This window comes from Diplotaxodon limnothrissa, linkage group LG22 (genome assembly GCF_057381915.1).
Source record: "Diplotaxodon limnothrissa isolate DT_005_m linkage group LG22, D_limnothrissa_male_GT1.1, whole genome shotgun sequence".
NCBI lineage: Eukaryota > Metazoa > Chordata > Actinopteri > Cichliformes > Cichlidae > Diplotaxodon > Diplotaxodon limnothrissa.
In genome coordinates this window covers 6,852,249-6,857,476 of record NC_140616.1, presented here as the reverse complement: position 1 = coordinate 6,857,476, position 5,228 = coordinate 6,852,249, and the positions used below count along the sequence as shown (strand labels likewise).

At 43.4% G+C, this 5,228-nt stretch overlaps 1 pseudogene; it reads left to right on the top strand.

Annotated features, from left to right (window-relative positions):
* The first annotated feature begins 2,236 nt into the window (after positions 1–2,236).
* Positions 2,237–3,399, top strand: LOC146609302 (general transcription factor II-I repeat domain-containing protein 2A-like; annotated as a pseudogene).
* The last annotated feature ends 1,829 nt before the right edge of the window (positions 3,400–5,228 follow it).

The window sequence follows — 5,228 nt, the reverse complement described above, 5'->3', positions numbered from 1 at the left end:
CACTGTGCTTCTTTATGCCTCCAATTAAGCCACACTCACTCACTTTGTTTCCTTCTGTTTCACAGCCTCTCCGTCGCTTTATATCTCAGTCTGTTGCTCACTTGCTCTCTGCTGGAGTGCCAACATGAAGAAATGCCTGTGTTTCTTTATCCTTCCTTTAGAAAAACACCTATTTTTCCCAAGGCTCCCCACTCCCACCATCACCAACAACAACTCTGACTCACAAAAAGCGACATTAGTGCGCCCTCTTGTATTTACCAGCTCTGAAAAGACAAACTGACTCACAGTCACACACACACGCATGCACACACGGACAGGATAAACATAAATCTATAAATATGGCATGCTGCATACGGCCACCAAGCACTAAAAAGACTTCTAAAATTATAAGTGCAGAGAAATTACTGCAATCAGCAAGCAATTATGATGAATAAAAACGAAATGATTATAATCTTAGAACCTAAAAATGTACCAGAGGTACACTTCAACTGTGAGAGACAGAATGTGAAAAAAAAATCCATGAATTCACATGGTAGGATTTGTAAAGAATTTATTCGTAAATCAGGGTGGAAAATAAGTATTTGGTCACCTCAAACAAGGAAAATCTCTGGCTCTCACAGACCTGTAACGTCTTCTGTAAGAAGCTTTTCTGTCCCCCACTCGTTACCTGTATGAATGGCACCTGTTTGAACTCATCATCTGTATAAAAGACACCTGTCCACAGCCTCAAACAGTCAGACTCCAAACTCCGCCATGGCCAAGACCAAAGAGCTTTCGAAGGACACCAGGAAAAGTATTGTAGACCTGCACCAGACTGGGAAGAGTGAATCTACAATAGGCAAGCAGCTTGGTGTGAAAAAAATCAACTGTGGGAGCAATCATCAGAAAATGGAAAACATACAAGACCACTGATAATCTCCCTCGATCTGGGGCTCCACGCAAGATCTCATCCCGTGGGGTCAAAATGATCATGAGAACGGTGAGCAAAGATCCCAGAACCACACGGGGGGACCTGGTGAATGACCTGCAGAGAGCTGGGACCAAAGTAACAAAGGTCACCATCAGTAACACACTACAACGACAGGGAATCAAATCCCGCAGTGCCAGACGTGTTCCGCTGCTGAAGCCAGTGCATGTCCAGGCCCGTCTGAAGTTTGCCAGAGAGCACATGGATGATACAGCAGAGGATTGGGAGAATGTCATGTGGTCAGATGAAACCAAAGTAGAACTTTTTGGTATAAACTCAACTCGTCGTGTTTGGAGGAAGAGGAATACTGAGTTGCATCCCAAGAACACCATACCTACTGTGAAGCATGGGGGTGGAAACATCATGCTATGGGGCTGTTTTTCTGCCAAGGGGACAGGACGACTAATCCGTGTTAAGGACAGAATGAATGGGGCCATGTATCGTGAGATTTTGAGCCAAAACCTCCTTCCATCAGTGAGAACTTTGAAGATGAAACGAGGCTGGGTCTTCCAACATGACAATGATCCAAAACACACCGCCCGGGCAACAAAGGAGTGGCTCCGTAAGAAGCATTTGAAAGTCCTGGAGTGGCCTAGCCAGTCTCCAGACCTCAACCCCACAGAAAATCTGTGGCGGGAGTTGAAAGTCCGTGCTGCTCGGCGACAGCCCCAAAACATCACTGCTCTCGAGAAGATCTGCATGGAGGAATGAGCCAAAATACCAGCTACTGTGTGTGCAAACCTGGTAAAGACCTATAGTAAACGTTTGACCTCTGTTATTGCCAACAAAGGTTATGTTACAAAGTATTGAGTTGTATTTTTGTTATTGACCAAATACTTATTTTCCACCCTGATTTACGAATAAATTCTTTACAAATCCTACCATGTGGATTCATGGATTTTTTTTTTTCACATTCTGTCTCTCACAATTGAAGTGTACCTCTGGTGCAAATTACTGACCTCTGTCATCATTTTAGGTGGGGGAACTTGCACAATCGATGGCTGACTAAATACTTTTTTGCCCCACTGTATTTTGTGCCCGGAGACGAATGACAAATTTGAGAAAATCAGTTTATCACGGCGGACAGTGACTCGCCGTGTAGAACTAATAGATGAAGATATCACCAGCATATTAAACAAAAAGGCAAAGTCATTCACTTTTTATTCTTTAGCACTGGATGAAAGCAACGATGTCAAAGACACTGCTCAGCTCCTCATTTTTATCCAAGGAATCAACAAAACTTTTGAAATAACGGAGGAGTTTTTGACAATGGAGTCTCTGAAAGGACAAACACGGGGAGAGGACTTGTTTGAACGAGTGTCTGCTGCCATCGAAAACATGAAGCTTCCCTGGAGTAAGCTTGTTAACGTCACCACAGATGGATCTCCGAATTTAACGGGAAAAAACGTTGGCCTGCTCAGGAGAATCCAGAATAAAGTGAAAGATGAAAACCCTGACCAGGATGTCATTTTCCTCCACTGCATCCTCCACCAGGAATCTCTATGTAAATCGGTGTTACAGCTGAATCATGTTGTGAATCCTGTGGTGAAACTCGTCAACTTCAGCACCGTCAGTTCATTGCGTTCCTGGAGGAAACTGATGCGGATCACCAGGACCTGCTTTATCACTCCTGTGTTCGCTGGTTGAGTTTGGGCAAAGTGTTTCAACGAGTGTGGGAGCTCAGAGAGGAGATTGGCGTGTTTTTGGAGCGGCAGGGGAAGACTGATGAATTTCCTGAGCTGAGCAACAAGAGCTGGATGTGTGACTTCGCGTTTGCTACGGACGTATTTTCACACTTGAATGAGCTCAACGTGAAACTGCAGGGGAAGGAGCTGTTTGTGCATGACATGCACACAAACGTGAAAGCCTTCAAATCCAAGCTGGCTTTATTCTCTAGGCAGATTTTGAACAAGTCATTCACTCATTTTCCTACTCTAGCCACGCTGAAAGAGGCCGGAGCAAAAGTAAAGAAATACAGTGAGTCACTGGATGCACTGCACGGAGAATTCTGCCGTCGGTTTTTGGATTTCGATAAAATTGACAAGTCACTCCAATTGGTGGCCTTTCCTCTGTCACAAGACCCCGAAACAGCTCCAGAGGAGCTTCAGCTCGAACTCATCGACCTTCAGTCCGACCCTGCCTTAAAAGAGAAGTTCAGCTCTCTGAAACTAAATGACTTCTATGCTTCACTCAATGATGCCGCGTTTCCAAATCTAAGGCGAAAAGCGCAGATGATGTTGGCTTTGTTCGGCTCTACCTTCGTGTGTGAACGGACATTCAGCGTCATGAACATCAACATCAACAAAGCCAGCCACAGATCCAAGTTAACAGACCTACACCTCAGATCCATCCTGAGAATCGCCACAACAAAACTAACTCCAGACTTTGATGCGCTGGCTAAAAAAGGAGACCAACAGCACTGCTCCCATTAAAATGTGTGTCTCTCCGTGATACGCACGTTGTTAAAATGAACAGTGCGCGCAGATCAAATATAACGCTTCACAGACTGACTTGCTGCAATTGTTTTGTTCTTGCACTGGTCGTTGTTGACTTTTGGCACCGGGGAAACAAATTGAATAAAAGGAACAGGTACATCTGCATCTCCTACCATTTTTGAGAAAAAAAAAAAAGAGAGAGTCAGGAGGAGAGTGATGGTGATATCCTGAAGGATAACAGAACCTTCAGTGCTTTAAAATAAAAATGTTCATTTATTTGATTTTCAGTGTTTAAAGACTCATTTCGAAGTCAGAGATTTTATTGTAACGCTTTTCTTCATTTTCATTGGAAATTAAAGCACATGTTTTCTCCATATCCCAAGATGTGTATTTTTCCCCCAATGAGGTGATGTTTTCAAAGCATGCCCTCTATCTGATCCTGTTCCGGCCCCTTTGTCAAATGTTAGAACTCAATGTGGCCCACGAATCTAAAAGTTTGCCCACCCCTGTGCTAGGCACTTCAGAAAAGAGGTCCAAGAGATGGTGAGTGAGGGAGAGAGAGAGCGGGGAAGAGAAAGGAAAAGGTGAGTGGGAGAGAAAGAAGCAGAACGAGAGAAAGAGCTCTGCGAAGATCTGCATAATTAAATGGTGTGTTGCACATTAAAGCGGATTTTATGTATAACTGCAGCTGTTTTACATTGAGAAACCTCTCCTCTGGCACACCTCCCCCTGCAGCGAGTGTAGTATCAGAGGTTAAACATGCAATTATTGTTGACTTCAAATCCACAGACACAGCCAATTGATTAGAAAAGGCAAACAGTATTTTCATGTTTTGGGAGTAGTCTGTCTATATATGCAACTGAATACAGGTGGATTCATTCGTTGTTGCTCCAAAACACACTATGTGCTTAAAATAAAGGTGACACAGCCTGCCAATTATGAATTACTCTATCAACGTTTCTGGTACTTGTAAATTAAAATCACTTCACTACTCTAATGTTAGCGTTAGATGATTATTTGGTATGTTAACGTTTCATTTTGATTACCCTGATGCTAAATTGATGTCACGGTGGTTAGCAAGAAGGTCCTGAGTTCAAGTCCAGGGTCTTTCTGTGTGGAATTTGCATCTTCTCCCCGTGTTTGCGTGGGTTCTCCGGCTTCGTCCAACAGTCCAAAGACATGCACTGAGTGGGGTTAGGTTAACTGGAAACACTAACACTAAACTAAAACCATAGGTGTGAATGCGGGAGTAAATGTGAGTGCGAATGGTTGTCTTTGTTAGCCTGTCCAGGGTGTACCCTGCCTCTCGTCCTAAGACAGCCGGGATAGGCTCCAGCCCCCCCGCGACCCTGAAAAGGATAAGCAGAAGCGAATGGATGGATGATGCTAAATCAAGCAAAGTTTTCTACCTGTGTTTGTACAAAAGATCCTACCTAATTTTAACCCACTTAGTTAATAAATTAAATATATGGTTTCATTTTTTTTTAAGTAATAGAAGAAATGGATTTCAGTTGAAATTAGACTAAAACAAATAAAGAGCAAATAAAACACACTGGTAAGCCAGCAGCCTTGGCAGTGAAAGTAAACAAATCTTTCCATATTCATATTAATTTAATTTGATATCAATATCAAAAGGAGCTGCTGGAAATGGACAAGAGCGTCACATGTGGTTCTGGAGCAGCAGGTTCAAGACCCTCGGCCTGCATATATAGTCCTCCACATAGCCACCGTGGTGTCATCCCATCTGTCCAGAGGTAAAGTTTTAGCCACTGAGTACAGTCGCCTCCTACTGGCGACTGTCCTCAGAATACATAGGCTGATTGTTC